Genomic DNA, 26256 nt, shown 5'->3' with positions numbered 1-26256 from the left:
ACAAAGCAAAATAAAAATACATTAAAACAAAACAAAGTTTTTTCACACCAAGGCAGGACATTGTTGTCTTTATAGAAAGTTCTGCAAGGGGGCAAATGCCAGTTAGCCACCAAGGGAATCACTCACTTTATGTTACATTAAATAATGCTCCCCATGGATAGTATATACTTTCAGGTTTAAGGAGCCACATGGCAACACGTTAGGGATAGATATTCCTCACAAAAATGTACTTCAGTATGAAAGCTAAAGTCTTCCTAGTAGACAAGAAGAAGATCCCAGTGGAAGGAAATGGTTACGGATTCCTGGTCTTCATCACACCACCAGGAGGCAGACATCTAGACTATGATTTACCTTTGCTGCTATTTCACTTAAAAATATATATTATACAGTCACAACTGCTTATCTATGGCATAGGACATGTAAGAGTGTTTGTTTGGATGGAAAGTGTGTGTCTATACGCCTATGAAAAGTATTCTAAGCGAAAACAGATGGTTGACAGATTGTTGTTTCTGTTTCTTATCGAATGAACATGTTAGCTGCATTATTACTTTCTACCTGATGTATTTCATGTATTTGCCTAAAACATAATGGCTGGCTGACACGATCCTACCAAACCGCTAGTCCATCCCATGTCGGCATTTTTAAATAATAGTAGACATTTGTCCAGTTTAATGTGGGTACCATCTCACTCGATATGGTATGTTTAAATGTCTTTTGCTTCCTACGGAGTGTTGAAGACAAAATGTAAACATTTTACGAGCACCTTTCCTTATCATGATAGCTTTTTTTAAATGTATTTTGCTGTTAATGAAGTTGTTAAAGAGTTGTTTTTAAGTATATGGCAACAAGTACTACTTTCATTTTTTTCCTTTTGCAGTCATGTATTTGGAAGGAAAATAAAAATTAAATAGGGCTCTTTGCCTCAACAAGATTCCAATATGAACAACATTAAAGCTATGAAGACAGAGAACAGGTTATAGCAATACCCAAAGAGTTTCTTTTGAGTGTTATTGCCAGTCTATTGCATAGTGAAATCACATTAATATGAATTATATTATGCTACTACCGTAAGCAGTGAACTTCTTAATAGATCAACATATCACCTTTACAAAGTGTTCTACTGCTTAAGCTTTAAAAACTCGAAGTCTGTTTGTGAGATTGATTGCAAGTCTGTACAAGCAAGCTTCGGTAAAGCCGACAAAATGTACAGAGATTAACCAGGGCACAAATCATTATCAACGAATGGAAGTGTATGGATTAGAATGTTATTAGTAGATTATCATTAACTAAGGGACACATTCACATTGTGTGTGTGTGTGTGTTTGTGCATGCGTGCAATGTGTGTGTTTGTATATCTCTAAATATATTTAACCCTTTTTGTAACTGTAATTCCTTGTGAAAATATATTTGTTTGTTTTTTGTAAAATCCATTTCTGGTACTAGAACTGGGTGCAGTGAAAGCCTACATTGAAAGACTGGAGCAGTCAGGGGTTTATTTAAAGAGGAACAGACACATGTGAGGTTGCGAGTGTTCCATTTTCCTTATTAGATGATTAAAACACACTTACCAGTACTACTGGTAGCTAGTGTAGAAATGTTCCCAAGATATTCCAGGTATGTGGATTTTCTGAAATCTTTCAATTCTTCCTACTATGTTGCACACACCCAGACACATGGCATCATGCCCACTGTTTACAGGACAGTCTAATAAATGGGTCCTACCCCACCTACCCGATTTAATTCACTGGTGTTCCACATCCAGGGCCACCAGGGATTGGTGATTATAGCTGATGCTATGCAGACAGTTCTTCAGCAGTGTAGGTTGGGGCAGCCAGGAGGATGTTTGCTAGCCTGGCTTGCTTGACACCGCTTTCTGGGAAGGTCCACCACTTATGAGCATAGCCAGTTGTGACGAACCCTACTGCATAGACCTGTATTGCGGGTTCATCTGTTTCCATGAGATTCGTGGATTTCCTGTCCGTACGCTATTGGTTTTTCGTTTCCTAAAGTACCGAATAAAACTACCGAACATCGGCCACCCAGGAGAGGAGTGTGCGGCTCATTAACACCTTGACCACAAATTAGAACGCTGTGGTTAACCGCAAACACCTCTCCATTCCATTTCATACGGGTGGTCGTCGTTCGTATGCCGACCACGAGGCGGCGGCCATTTTGGACACGAGGCGAATCAGCGGTGTTCGGTGCAAAACCCATGGATCTAAAAACGGACTCTTTATCTACCGAACACCGCTGGAGACGGCCGTCCCTCCTTCTATTCCCTTGGAGGCATACGAACCCTGTTCCGTTCGGGGGTTTTCTTCATCCGTATGGACTTACCCAGATAGCCGGCCCATGGAGTCATTCGTACACCGAAAGACTTATGAGAGACTTTGACTCCATGGCGATTGGACTGTGTACTTCGGATCTGAGCGCTATTCGGCAGGAATATGCCCTCAGATTCAGGCTATCTGGGGATACGTTGGACGAACACTATATCTTCGGTATTTCGGATTTTATGTATTTTATTGCATTTTGTATGTTTGTGTTTAAAATGGCGATGGTTCCTATCCTCGGAGTTAATTAGATTTCTCCCTAATTATCTCCGGGATAGGAAGAAATGTCTTATGGGTAAAATGGGGAGGGCTTGTGTTATGGCCACTGCGATTGGCTACTGTTAAATATATTTTACAGTCTTCCACCAGGTCCCCTAGGGGAGTGTCTACCTGGTGGAGACCTGCATAAATACTGGGCAGGTAGCCCCCATTAAACACATTCTGCTTGACCTTCAAAACGGAGCTTTGTCTCGTTTGTGGAGGGATTGACTATTGGGACAGCGTTTTCGTTTATTTCTAGCTGTGGAAGGATTTCGGATGGATTGCTGATCGGGAGTTACCGCATTCGTATGCTCCGGTCGGGAGTCTTATGATCGGTAATGCTGGAACTGCATTTCTGGAGAAAGGGGATTATCGGCTAAACGGCGGCTTCACTCCCCAGGCGGCGAGTGTCGTAACAACTGGTGGCAAGCGACGGGATGAATCCCACCGCCCTGAAGGCCAGCTACACACCCCGGATTGGAAATGCAATATGAGGAGTTAAGGCGTGCTACCCTTAAAGACATTTTGGAGCGCAGAGGACGATCAGCGAGCAATCTCAAGAAAAGAGAGATTATTGCTATATTGGTGGAGATGGATACAGCACAGGGAAGGGAGATAGCTAATGTGCCTGGCCTACTGGATCTAACACCCGAAGAAATAGCGTTTAACCGGGCAGTTCAGATCAGGCTGGCACACTTTGGCCCCAACCCTGCAGCGGATATTGTGGTTCAAGTACAAGCCGCAGTAACAGCACAACAGGCGCTCCAGAGAAGCGGAGCTGCAGCAGCAGAGGTACCCCATAATAACAATGGGAAGAAAAAGGTACCATTTGCTGTTTTTAAAAACTTTATTGAGACGGAAGGAGAGATAGACGGGTTCCTGGCGGACTTTGAACGACAGTGTGCTTTACACCAGGTACCCGCAGAAGAATGGGTTCCTATCCTCTCTGGGAAACTATCCGGCCGGGCTAGTGAAGCTTTTCGGGCCATCCCAGAGGAGGAACTCACTAGCTACCGGACAGTAAAAGATGCTCTTTTGACCCGGTACGCTGTTACCCCTGAGGCGTACCGGAGGCGATTCCGGGACAATAATAAACAGGCTGGTGATTCCTATGTGGAATGGGCATGCCGGGTACACCGCACGGCAGCCCACTGGATGACAGGATGTCGAGCGGTAACTGGGGAAGAGGTGCTGCAAGTGTTCCTGCTAGAACACTGCTTTGACAAATTACCTGCAGGAGTTCGAGAGTGGGTCAGGGACCGCAAACCCGCTACCTTCCACGAAGCTGCTCGTCTGGCTGACGAATACACTGATGCCCGTAAGCTCGATCAGACAGCAGCCAAGGTCCCTGCCCGAGTGGAATACAAACCGGCAGCACCTCCAACCACCAACCTATATCACCCCCCAGCACAACGTACCCCCGCTATACCGCCAGCAACCAACCATGGACAGTCAGCCCGATTCAACAAACGGGGTTACTCCAACCAGATCCAGTGCTTTGGGTGCAAACAGATGGGACATAAAAAACAGGAATGCCCTTTAAACCACGCCAACCAAGCGCCATCCTGGAGAAACCCAGCCGGCGGAGCCCAGCAACCACCTCAGCCTTCTGCTCACTGCCTGGAGCAGGAGGAATTTTGGGGTTTCCTGCACGAAGCAGACCCAGTTCACGCAGCTCAGCAGGACAACCGCCAACACCACAGACAGACCGTTAAGTTGAACGGGAAAGAGGTCACTGGTCTAAGAGACACCGGGGCTACGATGACCTTGCTCCAAAAGAACCTGGTTTCGGAACACCAACACACCGGGAACACTGTGGCAGTAAGGGTGGCAGGAGGCGCCGTGTTCCGTCTGCCTGTTGCCCGAGTTCATTTGGACTGGGGAGCGGGAGCTGGACATGTGAATGTGGGGGTTATGAAGGACTTGCCTGCCGATGTTTTGCTGGGAAATGATTTGGCCCCTTTGATTTCCGCCTATGCTACTATGGGACCTGGCGAAGCCAACCCAGTGACTACCCGTGCTCAGACCCGTGCTGCTGGAACCGGCCCACCTGCTGCTGAGACCCAGGTAAGGACCGATTCCCCGACTGACACCCCAGGGCCGACGTTAGCTAGTTGGGATTCCCCGGAGGAGTTCGGGAGGGAAACCCAGACAGACCCATCTCTCCAGAGGTATAGAGGCACAGCAGACACTGGAGAGGAGGGAGCAGAGGGGGAGCGGTATGAGTGGGTAGGGGACAGGTTATATCGGATCCCTAAGCCATCCCAGAAAAGTGTTGCCCCTCCGCCGAATCGACAGCTGGTAGTACCCGCGAAGTACCGGCGAGAGATTCTGCGGATAGGGCATGATGTCCCGCTAGCCGGACATCTAGGGTCCCGCCGCACAGGCCATAGGATTATGCAGAATTTCTTTTGGCCAGGAATTAACCAGGCTGTGCGGATATATTGTAGCACGTGTGACACTTGTCAACGGGTAGGGAAGCGGGGGGACCACCCAAAAGGTAGGCTTATGTCGATGCCTATTATTGGGGAGCCCTTTGCCCGCATAGCCGTTGATATTGTGGGTCCACTGGCCAGGGCTAGTCCATCTGGTAAGAGATACATTCTCACCGTGGTGGACTACGCCACTCGCTATCCAGAGGCAGTGGCGCTGTCTAACATAGAGGCAGAGACAGTTGCTGATGCCCTGGTTAGGATTTTTACCAGGGTCGGGTTCCCTCAAGAGATTCTCTCTGACCAGGGAACCCAATTTACCGCTGTGCTCACCCAGCAGCTGTGGAGGGTATGCGGCATTAAACCGATACTTAGTTCCCCATACCATCCACAGACTAACGGTCTCTGCGAGCGATTTAATGGCACCCTCAAACAGATGCTGAGGACCTTTTCTGACACTTGCCGAGACTGGGAGCGATTCCTGCCTCATCTGTTGTTTGCCTACAGAGAGGTGCCCCAGGAATCTACTGGGTTCTCCCCCTTTGAGCTGCTTTATGGGAGAAGGGTCCGCGGACCTCTAGATCTCATTAGAGGCCACTGGGAGGGGGAGACAGAGCAGGAAGGTACCCCCATAGTACCGTATGTTCTGGAACTTCGGGACCGCATGGAGAAACTGTCTCTGATGGCAAGGGAGAATCTCCGGGTGGCCCAGGGGAGACAGAAGGAATGGTATGATCGGGGTGCCCGACAGCGAGTATTCCAGGTTGGGCAGAAGGTACTAGTGCTCAAACCTGTGAAGGCGAACAAGATGCAGGCATCTTGGCAGGGCCCGTATAAAGTATTAGCCCAGGTGTGCGATACTACGTACCTTATAGCCAGCTGTTCAGATGACAGGATCCAGCGATCCTTTCATGTGAACATGCTAAAGGAATATCAGGAACGACCGGAGGATATAGCCGCAGTGTGTGCCCCCGCTGCAGACGATACCGAAAGCTTACCCCTACCCGACCTATTAGCCAGAGGTGCCCAGACGGATCTGACTGAGCTCGTACAGCTAGGGGACAGGTTAAGCCCCACGGAGAAGGAACAGGCGAAACAGCTTCTGTGGGAGAAGCAGGCGACGTTCTCCCAAGAACCCGGCTACACTACCCTAGCTGTACATAAGGTAGAGACCCCTGGACAGAACCCCTTACGACAGCCCCCTTACCGTATCCCTGAAGCAGTCCGAGAAGGAATGCGGAAGGAGATAGAGGAGATGACCCAGCTTGGGGTCATCGAGCACTCCGATAGCCCTTGGGCCTCCCCTGTAGTCCTGGTGCCTAAGAAAGATGGGACCACCCGGTTCTGTGTGGACTACAGGAGGCTCAACGAGCGGACCACCACTGACGCCTACCCGATGCCACGGGTAGACGAGTTATTAGACCGCATTGCCAGGGGACGCTACCTGACCACCATAGACCTGTGTAAGGGCTACTGGCAGATTCCCCTGGCCAAGGACGCCATCCCCAAGTCGGCCTTCGTCACCCCCTTTGGCTTATACCAATTTAAGGTTATGCCATTTGGGATGAAGAACGCCCCGGCTACCTTCCAACGAATGGTGGATCGGCTCCTTGATGGCTTCCAGGACTTTGCTTGTGCATACCTGGATGATATTGCGATCTACAGTGAGTCCTGGGAGGAACACCTGGTACACATAGGGGTAGTACTGGATAAAATTCGGGCCGCTGGCCTGACGTTAAAGCCAGAGAAGTGTCATCTAGGTATGGCTGAGGTACAATACTTGGGTCACAGGGTAGGGTGTGGGAGCCAGAGACCAGAGCCGGCCAAGATAGAGGCAGTAGCGAACTGGCCCACACCTATAACCAAGACCCAAGTATTGGCCTTCCTAGGGACTGCAGGGTATTACAGACGCTTTGTCCCCGACTATAGCTCGATAGCTAAACCCCTGACAGACCTGACTAAGAAGAACCTCCCTAAGCAGGTCCTGTGGTCTCCAGCTTGTGAAGCTGCGTTTCAAGCACTTAAGCAGGCCCTCATGAATGCCCCTGTCCTGGCTGCCCCACTTCCTAACAAACGTTTTCTCGTCCATACAGATGCTTCCATGTATGGACTGGGGGCTGTGCTAAGCCAGGTCGGGGAAGATGGAGGAGAACACCCTGTAGCATACCTCAGTCGAAAGCTGTTACCCCGGGAAGTGAGTTATGCGGCAGTAGAGAAAGAGTGTTTGGCCCTGGTCTGGGCATTGAAGAAATTGAGCCCCTATTTGTATGGACAGGAATTTTCCCTTATCACGGACCACAATCCCCTTGTTTGGCTTAACCGGGTCTCGGGAGACAATGGTAGACTGCTGCGGTGGAGTTTAGCATTACAGCCATATAACTTCACCATCAGTTACCGACCCGGTAAGCAGAATGGGAATGCAGATGGGCTATCCCGGCAAACCGACGTCCTTACTACTTCCTAGTCCGGTCATCCCCACGTTGACCCGCTAAAGGGCCAAGCCGGGTCTGCCGGAGTGTTCCACAAGGGGGGAGCCGTGTGACGAACCCTACTGCATAGACCTGTATTGCGGGTTCATCTGTTTCCATGAGATTCGTGGATTTCCTGTCCGTACGCTATTGGTTTTTCGTTTCCTAAAGTACCGAATAAAACTACCGAACATCGGCCACCCAGGAGAGGAGTGTGCGGCTCATTAACACCTTGACCACAAATTAGAACGCTGTGGTTAACCGCAAACACCTCTCCATTCCATTTCATACGGGTGGTCGTCGTTCGTATGCCGACCACGAGGCGGCGGCCATTTTGGACACGAGGCGAATCAGCGGTGTTCGGTGCAAAACCCATGGATCTAAAAACGGACTCTTTATCTACCGAACACCGCTGGAGACGGCCGTCCCTCCTTCTATTCCCTTGGAGGCATACGAACCCTGTTCCGTTCGGGGGTTTTCTTCATCCGTATGGACTTACCCAGATAGCCGGCCCATGGAGTCATTCGTACACCGAAAGACTTATGAGAGACTTTGACTCCATGGCGATTGGACTGTGTACTTCGGATCTGAGCGCTATTCGGCAGGAATATGCCCTCAGATTCAGGCTATCTGGGGATACGTTGGACGAACACTATATCTTCGGTATTTCGGATTTTATGTATTTTATTGCATTTTGTATGTTTGTGTTTAAAATGGCGATGGTTCCTATCCTCGGAGTTAATTAGATTTCTCCCTAATTATCTCCGGGATAGGAAGAAATGTCTTATGGGTAAAATGGGGAGGGCTTGTGTTATGGCCACTGCGATTGGCTACTGTTAAATATATTTTACAGTCTTCCACCAGGTCCCCTAGGGGAGTGTCTACCTGGTGGAGACCTGCATAAATACTGGGCAGGTAGCCCCCATTAAACACATTCTGCTTGACCTTCAAAACGGAGCTTTGTCTCGTTTGTGGAGGGATTGACTATTGGGACAGCGTTTTCGTTTATTTCTAGCTGTGGAAGGATTTCGGATGGATTGCTGATCGGGAGTTACCGCATTCGTATGCTCCGGTCGGGAGTCTTATGATCGGTAATGCTGGAACTGCATTTCTGGAGAAAGGGGATTATCGGCTAAACGGCGGCTTCACTCCCCAGGCGGCGAGTGTCGTAACACCAGTCATGCAAGATGTGTCACTGGTGACAAACCCTTAAAGCTTCACTCATCTTGATTCCGTACCTCCAAATGTTGGGAGGTATGTGGTGTATCAGAAGTACACATGAACAATTAATTGCTATCACTATTTTTTATAAAGAGACAACAAATTCCGTAACATTGTATAATAGGTGGACTAACAGACAAGTATTTGCAACAAGATGAGTTGGATACACAGAAACAGAGGGAGTGGGAAGTAGGGGTAGGATGTATTTCATGTACATTCTTTTCTCCATAGGTTCCCTGAGATAGGCTAGTGAGTCTATTGGTAGCCTAGTGTGTTTAGCCATGCAAATAATTCCAGCATTTAGGCTCATCAGGAGAGGCGGGATAAATTCTGGAAGCCTTAATTGTCAAGGTAACTTTCTTTTCCATTTTTTGCCATTCTTCCATTTTATTGTACTGTGACCTGGAAATGTAGGTCTTGACGATTTTAGGTCCTCAAAAAATCTGTCTGATTCCAGTACTTCAAAATTCCAAGTACTTCAGAAGTTCTTTCTGTTTTTTTTTAGTGTGTCCCTGATTAGGACTATCAACCTAACAACCAACTTGGAGTCTACATTTCTATGATATGTCTCCTCTTCCTCTTCGTCAGAAAATTCTGCTCCGTATTCTGACTCTGAGCTTTAGTCTGAAGAAATGTTCTCTATTTTAGAGCGTTTTGTTTGTCCCATGCTTTAAGCTGTGGCTTTGAAGCCTTCTGCAATTGCTTGGGATATCCAGGCTTTCAGATCATCTTGAGGGGATTGCATTTTACTGCTCTTTTCCACACCCTCAGTTAGGCATTTGATGCAGAGATTCTTGCCTTCAAGTGCTATCTGGTTACAGCCCACACACCAATTACTCTTCTCCTTATATTTTTGGGGGGGCCTGTCCCAGCTTTTACTTGGGCTGTAACAACCTAAAATACCATACATACTATGTTGGGGCCCAAAGTTTGCACTCGTTTAATCCCCACAGAAATAGGGTATATTGGCTCACCTTAGGTTTCTGGATATAGAGTGTCTGGAGGCAGAAGGAAATGCCATACTATAAAAGGTCAAAAGGAACAAGAATATTAGAAAGAGAGAGAAAAAAAAAAGAAACATAAAAAATCAAAGAGTGACTATGTCAGAAACTCAGCTGGCTAATAGTATTATATTGCTGGGCAGCCACAAATGAATGAGAATTTTCAAACACGTTTTCAAACTAATACAACCGAAATGAAACAAACTGCACTTATAAATATTTCAGCTACTGAATTGACTAGACTGAGGCAAAGGAGTGCCTGAATTAAATAACCGAACGCATGCACTTTTATGAGAACAGGACGCCAATGCGTTTGCGCCAGTTTTGCACGAACAGCCCTAAAATCCCACGAACTGTGGCGGCCAGCATAGTAAGAAAGCCTCTATTGAAAGGCGCCTATGTAAGGTAAGACCCTATGCATTCGGTAGAAAAAAGATACAAATTAATACGAAAAGATAGAACTAACATAGCAAATAACAGACACTCATAGTTAGTTGGGGTATAGAGAGGGACTTACACTTTTTATACCCTGTAATTAGAAAATAAATATAGATGTAAATCTCAGCATACAGCAACTTCCACGAAACACTTAAAAAGACATAATAAGAATCCCACATAGCAGTTCAAATAACTAATTTTGAACCTATCCCAGTTAGTCCTATTCACAAACAGGCTAAACTTTGTCTGGGAGACCCATGGTACACATGGGAAGGTGGATAAAAAATAAAAAGGTTAAAATAGCTAGGAAATTCCGGTCTGTGTGAGGACAGAAAAAAGACTGGTGTGTAAAGGGAGGAATTATCCTTTATACACTTGATCTCATTTGAATTCTAGTTCCTTTCCTGTTCTGGTCCTGAGGGCGGAGCTACCCATAAGTGATGCTACCATGATTAGCCAGGAATATTAAGTTATTTAAGATCCTGTTTGAACAAGCTTACAGTCTAGAGGGGCTGAATTATAAAAACCGAAGAAGAAGGGAAACGGTTTCAAAATGTAAAAGTTTGGATGGACAGACAGACAATCAGACAAACAGGTATATTTTGAGAACTTGTGTCACACAGATATGGTATCCCAGTAGGTGATGAGAGCCACTTAGTATCTAGTGTGGTATAGTAACAGTAATTCAATGTATCAAAGCTATACTTAGAATTACAATAATAGTAATGTAAGCAGTAAGCAATATCATTTGATTATTTTGTACTTTGCTCTGTAAAAACTGTAATTTATAAATAAGTGATAGGACTATATTACAAGTTCAGTACGGATACCTTTTAAGCAACTTGCATGATCCTCTAATATCTCATAAAAAAATAAAAAATAAACCTGTCACCACCAGGTTTGGGCCTTAAATAAACACATGACTATTATATTTAAAGGGACAAACAACAAGCACTTTTTACATTGAAGGTGGGTAACAGAGTCACTGGAGGGGGTTAGCTAGCAGGACTCACATTAAGCTGACACACACAATTACTGCAGGTTTTGCCCCTAGAAGTGCAGATTGACACAGGGAAAGTTTAAGGTTAGATATAATAGACTGTGTTTCCTGGATATTACATATACATACAGTGTGTTTGCTGGTCCAAAGGTTTTCACAATTGTATTGAGCTGAAAGGCTGCAAGCAAACAATATATCAGCTGCAAATACAGCCACATATTGATTGCTTATGAAGAGCTTTCTGTTTAGGAAATCACTGCATTTTACAGCATTTTACTGAAAAAAACACAGATTTAATTTTATAATAAACATAATTATATGCAAACTAAGTCAAATTATTGTGGCAAAAATAAATGAATAGCTTCCATAAATCCCCTGCTTATGTAGTTGGAGATGCACTGTTAGTGACACTACAAAAGATAGTGGAATATGTAATGTAATGGCTTCTTCACTTGAGGGGAGGAGACAGGGGAACTCCACACATTATTTTTAGACTCCCCCACTTAGTGTGAGGTGTCTGCCGACTAATTGTCTTAAATATAATCCAATGCATTGAATTTACATTTATTCCCCCACAATGTGGATTAGTTTTTTTTGGTAACTGATGCCATTATATTAAAATAGCTTAGTGAACCTCAAAACCTCTAGACCAATGTTCCCGAAACCCAGTCCTCCTGCACAACCAACAGTCCATGTTTTGTCATTATCTCCATTGGAATAAAACAGGGAAAAACATAAATCCTGGACTGTTAGTGGTCCATGAGGACTGGGTTGGGAAACACTGGTCTAGACTGCACACTGAAAATGGCATACAATAGTATATATAAGCAACAAACTCAAAATTAGCTTAGCACCAGGATTTTAAAAGGTTTAACATTTAAAAGGTTAAATAAGGAATTGGACTCTGATAGTTGGAGCTGACAAAGCTAAAACCCCTAGTTATGAAAGCACAAGAGATGTCGATCTACCTGAGAGGGGCAAAGTGAACACTGAAGACCAGACATTAAATATATTAAAACATATATAAGTGGTAAGTAAGATCCCATAATAACAACTTGGTAAAAGTAGGGATCTTTAGCTTGATGTCCTTCTTGTAAACCAAGCTGTAGTAGGCTATCCTCAGCACCTGATGGCAACCAGGAAGCAGGCCAAACTGTTGTCATTTAAAGGCCTCAAGAATGCTAAATTCCATAAAAACATAATTTTCTACACAGGTCAACAATTTATTTACTGTAGCGTTTCTATGAATACCAAACATGTGTTGAGGAATTCTTCTACAAGTCACCCTCATATCTGGCAATGAGGACGAGGCTGGCAGTAACACATGCAATATAATTATCCACAGGGGCCAACTGCCTTCCTTTAGACTACCAATCATAGAATGTTCCATTATACGTACAATGTATCGCACAGATAATGGGTTGTATTCACTGTCGCATATAATAACACCAACTTAGTCCCTGTCAAGGACAACATTATACAATACCACGAACTCCTGGTAAATCAATGACTTCAGGATGCACGCAGTTGCCACAGAGGGTCAGTACTCAGCACTTCAATTTTAGACTTTGTCATGCAGAAAGTGATCATTAGGCTATAAGGAACAAATAACGGAAAACAAATTACTTAATTCTGTTGGTATCAAAATAGATACCCTACTTGTATCAAATACAGGGCAGCCTACAGCTGCAAAGGCCAAAAAGCAGAAGAATGTATACTGGCAAAAAGTCTTTACAGACCAGAGTTTGATGATGGCATGACATATCATTGTATTTTGCATGGTTAAATCAGTGGCAGCTGGTGAAGTTTAAATATTGTGGGGTGCTGCCCCCCCACCCACAGATTTATTGGGCTCTACCCATTTAACCACATAAGATGCCTGTCATGTTCAAAACCAGCTGAATCTCCAGTCATCATTAGAGGGGACAATAGAAACTGCAGATATAATTGTGACAGACGCGTGCTTTTTTCTATCTCGCACTTAGCTGTGATCCTTAAGATGGCAATACAATTTAAGTTCATTTTTTCTACAACAAAAACTGTGAGGAGGGGCGCATCGCCCCATCTGCCCCATCTGCCCCCTGTGAACCAGGGTTAAATACTATTGAGAGTTTCATCGATTTTAATTGGATTATTATTTTTAAGTCTGTGCTGTTATTTAGAAATACATGATGAGAAATTGCAGATAATGTAACATTTTAAAAACAGCAAAAACATGGCATTCCTTTTATTCTAGCAGTTATATAGTTAAGTAGGAGAACTGAGAATTAAGTGTGAAAGACAGAATTGCATTCTTTATTAATATACATAGCTGTGGGATAATCAGACACCTTCAGCAGGGATCAGCTAGTGTACGTAACGCAAACAATGGGAGCCGCGTATGATTCATGTTTCTCTGAATAGACCAAGGGAGGACGCTGTGAATAAAGAACCGGGGGTTCCGAGTAATCATATGGAACTGTGCAAACTGGTACACACTGGACTGTTTGTAAAAAGTACATTATTAAACACAGGGTGATATAAGGACTGGGTCTGGTTAATGCCTTCCCACAATTATTTTGTCATATTTAATAACTCAATGAACACAGTTATTATAGTAAACAAAAATTCACTGTCCTAAACTATGTATAGGTCATAAAACATAACTTTTAATAGTACTGAATAAAAATAATAATAATAGGTACTAGAAGTGAAAACGAAATAACGTAAAAGTTAGGAAGAACTAGCAAAAAAATAAATATAAACTAAGAGAGACTAGTGAAGAATAAGAAAATAATAAATCTGTACCTTCGAGGGCACCTGTCGAATGAAATAACTAGTCTAACTGTCTAGATAGTAACAGAGCCTCCTGCAATAGTAAAAGAGCAATATAATTATGTGGCTCTTCCACTTTCAAAGGGGAAGAGTCGCTTACCGGCGAAATGCGCGTCTGGGCTCACTGTCCGAGATCTCCAGCCTCTTACGTTGATAGATTACCTTCACCAAGGTTGCTGATATTATCTTGACATACCTCTCTGGTATTAAGCTGTTAGTATTCTCGACATATTTCGGCATATCGATCTCCTGCACGATGTGTATTAGACTGAGACCGATCACATATTTATAGTGCTCTTTCACTATTGCAGGAGGCTCTGTTACTATCTAGGCAGTTAGACTAGTTATTTCATTCGACAGGTGCCCTCGAAGGCATAGATTTATTATTTTCTAATGCTTTACTCGCTATTTAGTTTACACTTCTAGTTCAGTAATTTATTTTTATTACCTGCTACTTAGGCAGCACTATTAAATTAATTTCTCTACATTTAAGATTTTGTATATACCGCTGCAGTAGGTTTTAGGACCTAATATACACACATTCTTTCTCCTTATATCTCAAACAGCCGTTTAGGTGATATTTACCTTTTACCTTGAATTGATACAACTCTCTGGTTGTTGCTAAATCCTTCTCTGCTTTGGATACTAACTCCATTTTACTCTTCATGTAATAACAATTTAGACATCGTAGGGCAGTACTATGGTCATATGATCATAGCACCGGGGACATATTTTGCTGCGCCCCGTGTGCCCACGGCGGGCACCGCGGCACAAAGTTTGGGAACCGCTGGAATATAGTATATAATCTTCTAGTATAAAAATATTTCTGATTACCGATGTACATGGAAGGATTTTTTTTTGTTTCAGTTAATTAAAAACATGTTGTTTGTCTGAAATTCGCTCTCACATCTAATCAGTTAATTGGATGAAATGTTTTTTTTAATCTAACAAATTTCTGATGACCATTAATCTCCATGGAAATGAATAGATCCAGAATGTATCAGTCACAAAAGTGGCATTCTCAATCACTCAGTTTTCCAATGAATGAGCAAATGGCGCAAAAATCTAAAAATTTTTGCAGTGTCCCATTCTTTCATTTGGCCGTTCATTAATATTTTGACCGAGATAAATTTTCGGACGACATGAACTTAAAATTTTTTTTGTTAATTTCAGTTTATCAAAAGAAGGATGCACGCGTCTATTTCTCATCATTTTTGTGTCTCCTTCTCCCAGTGAAGACATGTGACAAACTTTGAATTAGCCCACAGCTCAAGGTTGTACATTGTACATTGATAGGGATCTCGGTGATACTTCCATTAAAAAAGGTTATATTAGGTGAAACATAAAAATGGCCAATTTGTAGCTTAGCATTTATTTACAATTACCAGCCAAGTCTGATGATTAATTATAAACATTTCAAGTTATAGTCAAGGAGGTGATAACCTTGAAGGGTATTTCCAGATGCTCTGTTCTTGGCTGAGATTCAGGAGAGCTTGTCTCGGTGCCCATGAAGAGGCTCCATATGGAAGCATTGTAATGATCGTTACTGTACTTTCTTTGCGTATTTGCATTTTTATTGTGGTCTATAATGACATTAATAACAGTAAATGTTAAGATAATTTCGTTATTCTAAATGGAGGCTATTACGGAAAGCAAAACAAATAGGTGACAAAGTGTTACTGTAAATAAACTAAACATAAAATGGGCCTGTTGAGCCAAAAACAATATTGCATATTCAATATGAAACCAGTATTATATATCTTTATTTACTAAGGATGTTGAAAACATCCAAGAAAATGCATGATGAGTAGGATTCTTATAAAATTATAAAACACTGTAAAATCATTAATGCAAGTTTCATGGTTTTAATGCAGCATACAATTAAGGGGGAACTGTCACTTCTCTTAACATTTGGTCAAATTAAAGTCAATCAGCGGGTAGTCAGAATTCAGTAAATCTGACTTAGAGTTCAGTTTATGGCACCAAAAAGGAGATAATTGATTAGAAAAAAGGTAAATGATAGTAAAAAAAGATTTACATTTATACATTTATAGATAGCGCTAGATAGATAGATATATATATATTGATAGATAGATAGATATCAATAGATAGACAGACAGATAGATAGATCAGAGAGATAGGTAGATAGATAGATATCGATAGATATCGATGGATAGATAGGTAGATAGATAGATAGATATCGATAGATATCGATGGATAGATAGGTAGATAGATAGATAGATAGATATCGATAGATATCGATGGATAGATAGATAGATAGGTAGATAGATAGATAGGTAGATATCAATAGATAGATAGATAGATAGATAGATATTGACACTTTGTTTCATTTACCCTCTTATCGCTATACTTTCTCTGTGCTGACTGTGTAAAGAAACCACGTTTAACCAAATCGAGTTCGGTAGTTTCCTCCCGGACGGTCAGAGCCTAAGGTAGCGAGAATCCGGTTCGGTAGTTACAGGGACGAAGTCCATACGGAATATAACAGCTGCATAAGATAATTCCCTCGTTACAGCATACGAATTCCAAATAACAGTCAGAGTCCAGGTTCAGGATACAAGCAGAACTAACGTTTATTCACACACATGGCTTTTTATGCAGGTCCCCATGCAAGGGGACATCCCACAGGGAGGAGTAACAATTATCCAATCCCGAACAGTAAAAATATAAAACACACCCCATACAAACAGGCAGTTCCCTCCCCTAGTCCTGGAGATAATCAGGTCTGATATAGTAACAACCTAATTATCTCCAGGCTGAAAATTCACTATTTTCCCCAATTTCTGGAACACCCCTTTATACCTGGGGTATCCCCACAAATACTATATCCCCTGATAGCCCCGATCCGGGTGACCAACATATCCAAATTTCACCCGGATCGGTTCAGGGGTTCGCAAAAAGTATGGAAGTCCTTTGTGACCGGTCCACTGGGGCCGGACTGCCCAAAATAGTTCCAGAGGTTCGTGTGGTTTTGCCGGTCACTTCAGAAAAAGGGAAGAAATGCATAAAAGTACCGAATGAATTCCCCTGGCTCCTAGCAGCGATTGTTCCCCTCATTCGTGTGCATCTTTGTACCGAATAGCGCTCTCCTAGCTAATCGGTATCACTAGTTCCAGCGTTCGCATGATGGAGACCGGTGTTTGGGAAGTCGAGTGTCCGATTTTAGTTCCAGACACTCGACGACCAAGTCCCGCTGCCTTTGTTTGGCGAAAAAAAGATGGCCGCGGTTTTCTCTGCCACGTGGCGTTCGACAGTACGAACGCTGACCGCACACATAGAGGGTGAAAGTGATGCCGGCTTTGAAGTTAAGTGAGCCAGGGGTGGTCTCTGTTCGGCAGACCCATCTGCCGAATGAAAAGTACACAAAAAGCAAGAACTATGCAACAAAATATCGAATAATATAGTCATTTCTTCACACTGCTCCCCTATAAGTCCATAGGTCGGCATACCCGCCTAGACCCTGTCGGGTTGGCTTGGGGATGTCCGAGAAAAGTAGCGGTTTAGGAATCCAGTTCGGTCTGGCGTGACAAGCCATCCGCATTACCATTTTGCTTTCCGGGCCGGTACTGCATAGTAAAATTATAAGGTTGAAGGGCTAGGCTCCACCGTAATAGCCTGGGATTGTCTCCAGCTACCCGGTTAAGCCATACCAGGGGGTTGTGGTCCGTCATAAGGGTAAATGCCCGCCCATACAAATAGGGCTGTAGCTTCTTGAGTGCCCACACGAGGGCCAAGCATTCTTTTTCTACGGTGGCATAGCTGACTTCTCGGGGTAACAGTTTACGGCTGAGGTATGCCACCGGGTGTTCCATGCCGTCTGTGCCCACTTGGCTTAGCACGGCTCCCAGTCCGAACATGGAGGCATCTGTGTGTACAAGAAATTGTTTAGTGTAGTCGGGTGCTGCCAACACAGGAGCCTCACTCAATGCCGCTTTAAGCTTCTGGAAAGCGTCCGTGCACTCTGGGGTCCAGGAAACCTGTTTGGGAAGGGCCTTTTTGGTAAGGTCGGTGAGGGGTTTGGCCAGGGCGCTGTACTCTGGGACAAACTTTCTATAATAACCGGCCGTCCCTAAGAAGGCTAGTACCTGGGTTTTGGTCCGAGGTTGGGGCCAGTTCGCTATGGCCTCTACCTTAGCTGGTTCTGGACGCTGTCTACCGGAGCCCACCCGGTGGCCGAGATACTGTACCTCGGCCAGTCCTACGTGACATTTGTCGGGTTTTAACGTGAGCCCTGCGAGGTGGGTTCGTTGGAGTACCCTGGACACATGGCCCAGATGGTCTCCCCATGTGCGGCTGTAGACTGCAATATCGTCTAGATACGCGCATGCGAAGTCCTGAAACCCCTCCAGGAGCCTATCGGCCATCCTCTGAAAGGTAGCCGGGGCATTCTTCATCCCAAAGGGCATAACCTTGAATTGGTATAGCCCGAAAGGGGTGACGAATGCCGACTTGGGGATGGCCGCAGGCTCCAAGGGGATCTGCCAATAACCTTTGCACAGGTCCAGGGTAGTCAAGTAGTTCCCCCCCGCCATACGGTCTAAGAGCTCATCTATTCTGGGCATGGGGTAGGCGTCTGTTATGGTACGATCGTTAAGCCTCCGATAGTCTACACAGAAGCGCGTGGTACCGTCGCGCTTCGGCACTAGTACTACCGGGGAGGCCCAAGGACTTTGCGAGGGTTCTATTACCCCTAACTGTAACATATCCCTTAACTCGGTGAGCATATTCTCACGCACTGCTTCCGGGATCCGATATGGTTGTTGCCGCAGTGGCGTCTCTCCCTGTGTTTCCACGCGGTGTACCGCAGCGGAGGTATAGCCTGGGGTGGCTGAAAACATCTCTTGGTATCTCTGCAGCAGTTGCGTGGCCTCACCTTTCTCCAGGGGGTTTAAATTTTGACCCAAGCTTACTTGGTCAATAGTACAGGGAGCGGTGTCTAGTAAATCGGGGAGGGGTAGTCCCTCGCTATCTTCTGTGGCGGGCGCACACACGGCGCCCACATCCTCTGTTCTCTCAAAGTATGGTTTGAGCATATTCACATGGAAGGCTTTGGTCAGCCTTTCATCTGAGCATTTACTCACGATGTAGGTGGTCTCGCTAACCCGTTCTACTACCTTAAATGGTCCCTGCCATGCGGCTTGTAGCTTATCCTTTTTAACTGGCCTCAAAGCTAACACCTTCTGCCCTAATTCTAGTACTCTATCTTGGGCTCCCCTATCGTACCATTTCCTCTGGTCCTCCTGGGCCGTCTGCAGGTTCTCCCGAACCGATGCAGTGAGCGCCCGCAGACGGTCCCGGAACTCCAGAACATACTGGACGATAGGGACTCCCCCCTCGTCTGTATTGCCCTCCCAGTGTTCCCGTACGAGCTCCAGTGGGCCCCGAACTTTTCTCCCGTACAGGAGTTCGAAGGGGGAAAACCCAGTGGAGGCCTGGGGCACTTCACGGTAGGCAAACAGAAGGTGGGGGAGGAATTTTTCCCAGTTCTTGTGGGACTCCGTAAAGGTTTTTAGCATCTGTTTTAGAGTGCCATTGAAACGTTCACAGAGCCCGTTAGTCTGGGGATGGTACGGGGCGCTGAACAGGGGTTTCACCCCACAGCTCTGCCACAATTGTTGTGTCAGGGTAGCCGTGAACTGAGTTCCCCGATCGGATAGGATCTCTTGTGGGAAACCTACTCGGGTGAAAATCTGAATAAGGGCTTCGGCCACGGTCTCTGCCTCTATATTGGTGAGGGCGACTGCTTCTGGGTATCTAGTGGCGTAGTCGACCACGGTTAGTATGAACTTTTTGCCCGACTGGCTGGGTCGGCTGAGGGGTCCTATTAAATCTACCGCTACTCGGTGAAAGGGCTGCTCTATAATGGGCAATGGGTGAAGTTTGGCCTTCCGAAGGTCTCCCCTTTTTCCCACCCTTTGGCAGACGTCGCACGTCCTGCAGTAATACTTGAGGTCCTGGGTGACCCTGGGCCAGAAGAAGGTTTGGGTTAACCTGTCTCTTGTCTTTTTAACCCCCAAATGTCCTGCTAGGGGAATGTCATGACTGAGTTTTAGCAATTCAGCCCGGAATTTACGGGGTACAATTAACTGTCTTTTGATGACCTGGGTGGCCCCCTGTCCCACCCCCTCGGTCACTCTATACAGCAACCCCTTATACCACTCAAACTTTTCGTGTGGGTTGTTCCCTGGGGTAACGGCCGCTGCCTTCCTATAACCCTCTAATGTGGGATCGGTACGCTGCTCTTGTTCAAACCCCTGGGGGGTATCCCAGAAAGGACAGGGAGGATCGGGTAAGGGGGGTATTTCGACTCTTACCTGGTTTTCCTCAGAGTGCAGCGGAGCTTCCAGTCTGGCTTGAGCTCGGGTGGTAACTGGGTATGCCTCGGCAGGGGGGTCTCAGGCCAGTTGGGAGGTCAAGCATCCTACATCATTTCCCAACAAAACCTCGGCGGGTAGTTCTTGCATAATCCCCACCTCCAGCTGTTTGGACCCGGAACCCCAATCAACAAGGATATTAGCAGTGGGCAGTTTGTGGATAGCGCCCCCAGCCACCCTCACAGCGACTGTGCGTCCGGTGCGAGCTTGCGCTCTGATCGTGTGAGGTTGCACCACAGTCAAAGTAGCCCCAGAGTCTCTCAGAGCCCGGGCCCCCACGCCATCTACGGTAATCCATTGGCGGTGGTGGTCCCGGTTGTCACCCCCAGCTTGAACTGGGTTGACCTCGTGTAACACACTCCACTGTTCTTCTTGGTTAGGAACACCGGTTGTGCCTTCCTGTTGCACACAATGAGCAGCTGCCCTGGGTTGTTGTGGGGGTTGCCTTTCCCAGCTTCCCCGGTTTAAGCGAGGGCACTGATTCTTATAATGCCCTGGTTGTTTGCAATAATGACACACTGCAGGGGGACGTGGTGTGTTTGCTGGGTTCGGTGAAGGGTTACTCATGGAGGGTCTAGGAGGGGTAGGGGTTGTTGGAGCCTGGTAGTTAGGCTTAAAAGGTGGTCTGCTCACCCCTTGCTCCTTCCTCCTATTATCCTGATACTCATCCGCTAACCTGGCGGCTTCCTCCACAGTTTTTGGTTTTCTATCTTTAACCCAGTCTTTTATGTCCTCTGCAGAGTGCTTAAAAAATTGCTCCAGTAACATAAGTTGCAAAGCATCCTCCAGGGTGGTTGCTTGGCAGCCCTTCATCCAATTGCGGGCCGCCCGTTGTAGCCGAAATGCCCATTCCGTATGGGAATCTCTCCCAGTCTTTCTCAGATCTCTAAACTTTTTCCGGTATGCCTCCGGAGTTACAGCATATCTGGCCAACAAAATGTCTTTGATTTTTTCATAATTATGTATGTCCCCCTCAGGTACTGCTCGCAGCGCCTCGGCTGCTCTACCTGACAATTTACTGCTAATGACTGCAGCCCATTTCGTGGAGTCTAATCCCTCCAGTGCACATTGGCGTTCAAAGTCTTGCAAGTAACTGTCAATTTCCATCTCATTGTCATTAAAAGATTTAAAGGCTGCATAGTTTACCTTCTTTGGTATTTCCCCAGTACTTCCCGGGGAGTGTAGTAAATCCCCCTGTGACGGTCTGTCCCGGTCCTCTCGCTCTTTTTGCGATTGTCTAGCTTGTGCCATGACCTGCAGAACCGCCTCTGTAGCTGGGTTGGGTCCCAACAGACTGAGCATCCATCGGATGTCCTTTTGCATCACGTTTTCTTCCTCTTGATCCATTTCTGTGTTGCTGGTATTATCGCTCTGTATTAATTCTGCAATTAACGTGGCTTTTGTCTTGTTACTTGCCACTCTGCCTCGAGCTTCCAGTAAATCCTTTAGTGTGGTTCTTTTAAGTAGCTGGTACTGCTGAGCCATTCATTCCCTTGCTTGGTTTGCAATGTCCATTCGGGATTCGAATCCCTCCGCTTGCCACCAGTTGTAAAGAAACCACGTTTAACCAAATCGAGTTCGGTAGTTTCCTCCCGGACGGTCAGAGCCTAAGGTAGCGAGAATCCGGTTCGGTAGTTACAGGGACGAAGTCCATACGGAATATAACAGCTGCATAAGATAATTCCCTCGTTACAGCATACGAATTCCAAATAACAGTCAGAGTCCAGGTTCAGGATACAAGCAGAACTAACGTTTATTCACACACATGGCTTTTTATGCAGGTCCCCATGCAAGGGGACATCCCACAGGGAGGAGTAACAATTATCCAATCCCGAACAGTAAAAATATAAAACACACCCCATACAAACAGGCAGTTCCCTCCCCTAGTCCTGGAGATAATCAGGTCTGATATAGTAACAACCTAATTATCTCCAGGCTGAAAATTCACTATTTTCCCCAATTTCTGGAACACCCCTTTATACCTGGGGTATCCCCACAAATACTATATCCCCTGATAGCCCCGATCCGGGTGACCAACATATCCAAATTTCACCCGGATCGGTTCAGGGGTTCGCAAAAAGTATGGAAGTCCTTTGTGACCGGTCCACTGGGGCCGGACTGCCCAAAATAGTTCCAGAGGTTCGTGTGGTTTTGCCGGTCACTTCAGAAAAAGGGAAGAAATGCATAAAAGTACCGAATGAATTCCCCTGGCTCCTAGCAGCGATTGTTCCCCTCATTCGTGTGCATCTTTGTACCGAATAGCGCTCTCCTAGCTAATCGGTATCACTAGTTCCAGCGTTCGCATGATGGAGACCGGTGTTTGGGAAGTCGAGTGTCCGATTTTAGTTCCAGACACTCGACGACCAAGTCCCGCTGCCTTTGTTTGGCGAAAAAAAGATGGCCGCGGTTTTCTCTGCCACGTGGCGTTCGACAGTACGAACGCTGACCGCACACATAGAGGGTGAAAGTGATGCCGGCTTTGAAGTTAAGTGAGCCAGGGGTGGTCTCTGTTCGGCAGACCCATCTGCCGAATGAAAAGTACACAAAAAGCAAGAACTATGCAACAAAATATCGAATAATATAGTCATTTCTTCACAGACTGCAATTACAAAGAACAGAGCTTATGACAATGTTTGACAGGAGGCTAAGATGGAGGAGCCCAGTTGCAGAAGGAGCTGTAATTTTTTGCATTTAAGGTGACACTACAGACATCAAATTAAATTTAGCTTAATAAAGCAGTTGTGGAGTATAAATAATGCACCTGCAGTCTCACTGCTCAATTCTCTGCCATTTAGGAGTTAAATCGCTTTTGTTTCTGTTTATGTAGCCCTAGCCATGCCTCCCCTGGCTGTGACTCACACAGCCTGCATGAAAAAAATGGCTTAATTTTCAATCAAATGTTAACTTACTTTAGACATTTTTATCTCCTGCTCTGTAAATTGAACTGCATTCACACACAGGATGCTCCTGCTAGGTCTAGAATGGTATTAACAGAGCAGGAGATACAATATTCTAAATTAAACAGAATTTGCAATAGAGGAAGTGTAAAAATTAGATCTCTCTTTTCAGGAAATGTCTATGATGGCTGTGTAAGTCACATACAGGGAGGTGTGCCAAGGGCTCCATTAACGAAGTGATTTAACTCCTAAATGGCAGCAAACTGAGCAGTGAGACTGCAGGACCATGATCTGTACACCAAAAACGGTTTCACTAAGAAAAAGTTATTTTGGTGACTGTAGTGGTCTTTAATTTAAATTTTCACAGCTTACAATCACATATGTGTTAAATACAGGGATAAGTAAATATAATATTAAAAATTCAAGGAATCAACAGTTTCTCTGTAACATTCCACTCTTTCTTATTTGCCTGTATCTAACTTCATCTTCAAAGATAGCTGTATAAAAACCAAAGTTTAAAATACAGTGACACGGTGCCACAATCACAAATGGTGAGAAGGATATATTTACCAAATGATGAGGAGGACATGGAACTCACATTAAAGAGAGAAAATATAAAAGATCATAGTGCAAACTTTAATAGACATAAATGATCAAAAGTAAAAAAAGGAAACAATCACAAACATAATGGCACAATTGAAATAATCAATATGTGCAACTATGCTTTGTGCCTATAATAGGCTAAGTACCCAGAAATGCCAGTCTCTTGTGAACACCTCTGAATATCAGAAGGGCTTCCTCCACAGACTATTGTTGCTTGGAAGTCAGGAGTCAGGTACTAAAATCACTGCTGGGCTAAAGTCCATTCGGGGTTATAATGCTTCTCAACATGTTTCGTCCTATTCGTGACTTCTTCAGGAGTGTATATTCAATTCTTCAATCCTCAGCATTTAAATACGCCGGGTAGCGTCCTTCAAATATGTTTGCTCATGTGCCGAGACGTATAGACGGGATGCAATTACGCCCCGTCGACGCCCCACGCACATGCGCGTTCCGCTTTAAGACGCAAACAAACTTTATTGATCTAAGCCGAGGTGGACAATCACGGGCTCGTATTTAAAACCCAGACTTATCATGCCCAATGCTAAAAACGCATCTAAATATCAGGTGTATATCTCAGTGAGCTAATAATCCAATCGTATATGTGAAATAGTAAAATTAATAAAAAATTATAAAAATTTAATGAATGCTGAAATGTATTAGTGGATATAGCATAAACCAGATTCTATAGTAAAACATACAGAAACAGTATAATCTTAAAGAGACAGTATGATCGTGATACTCAGAATACTACAGATACTAAAAATAAGTTGCAACATATCATCTATATAAATACATAAAAATACATTAAAACGTGCATCAAAACCGCAATGGAGAAAAAAGTACACACCAATCAAATAATCCTAAATGATCTGAAGAGGAGGTAATTAGGACATAATGATAATAGATATAAATTATCTCTAGAGGAGAAGTTTAAAAAAACTTTTTAAGGGAGTTCAACTTTGTTCTTAGAATTGTAATTTAATCTCTGTCAAGCTAATTGAGAAATTCTGATTACTCAATCTAACTCAAATGGCATTCATTTTAAATTCTAAATAAAGTAATCTTCTGAATTATGTAGGTCTTCACTGGTTCTCTGGGAATTATAACCAAGACATGTATTACTCTGTGAGTTGATAAAGGATCAAGTACACTTGAAGATTCGTTATGTAGCCAAATTCGGTTAAAAAATTTTGAATTCCGAGACAAAATTAACACGAATTATGGATTACCCAAAATGCTCAATACCAACCAAGTTCATAGAGTAAGGGGGTGTGAATATTCAGAGTAAAATATGGGTCGCAAGAGAATACTGAGAACGGGCAGCAACTGAAATAGCCTGCCCTTCGGTCGGTCACCGCTCAGTTCTCAAGCTGTTTTTTGCTCATCTTGTGCCATTACAGAGAGAACTTCTCTGAAACATATCAGACTGGTCCCACCCATACAGGCAGTCCAGATCCGAAATGCCAGCAAGTTCCCTCTGCACGAGAGACACAGCAACCCCAGACGATCGTTTCAACCTTGTTAGGCATCATCAGTGAGGCATAGCTGATATCTCCCTAGGCACCGTGAGCAAGGGGTCCACGTCTGGATTGTCCCTTAAACTTGTGGAGAGTAAAAAATGGGTCGCAAGAGAATACTGAGAACGGGCAGCAACTGAAATAGCCTGCCCTTCGGTCGGTCACCGCTCAGTTCTCAAGCTGTTTTTTGCTCATCTTGTGCCATTACAGAGAGAACTTCTCTGAAACATATCAGACTGGTCCCACCCATACAGGCAGTCCAGATCCGAAATGCCAGCAAGTTCCCTCTGCACGAGAGACACAGCAACCCCAGACGATCGTTTCAACCTTGTTAGGCATCATCAGTGAGGCATAGCTGATATCTCCCTAGGCACCGTGAGCAAGGGGTCCACGTCTGGATTGTCCCTTAAACTTGTGGAGAGTAAAAAATGGGTCGCAAGAGAATACTGAGAACGGGCAGCAACTGAAATAGCCTGCCCTTCGGTCGGTCACCGCTCGGTTCTCAAGCTGTTTTTTGCTCATCTTGTGCCATTACAGAGAGAACTTCTCTGAAACATATCAGACTGGTCCCACCCATACAGGCAGTCCAGATCCAAAATGCCAGCAAGTTCCCTCTGCACGAGAGACACAGCAACCCCAGACGATCGTTTCAACCTTGTTAGGCATCATCAGTGAGGCATAGCTGATATCTCCCTAGGCACCGTGAGCAAGGGGTCCACGTCTGGATTGTCCCTTAAACTTGTGGAGAGTAAAAAATGGGTCGCAAGAGAATACTGAGAACGGGCAGCAACTGAAATAGCCTGCCCTTCGGTCGGTCACCGCTCAGTTCTCAAGCTGTTTTTTGCTCATCTTGTGCCATTACAGAGAGAACTTCTC

The sequence above is a fragment of the Pelobates fuscus genome, chromosome 2 (assembly GCF_036172605.1).
Source record: "Pelobates fuscus isolate aPelFus1 chromosome 2, aPelFus1.pri, whole genome shotgun sequence".
NCBI lineage: Eukaryota > Metazoa > Chordata > Amphibia > Anura > Pelobatidae > Pelobates > Pelobates fuscus.
This window is presented reverse-complemented; position numbering follows the sequence as displayed.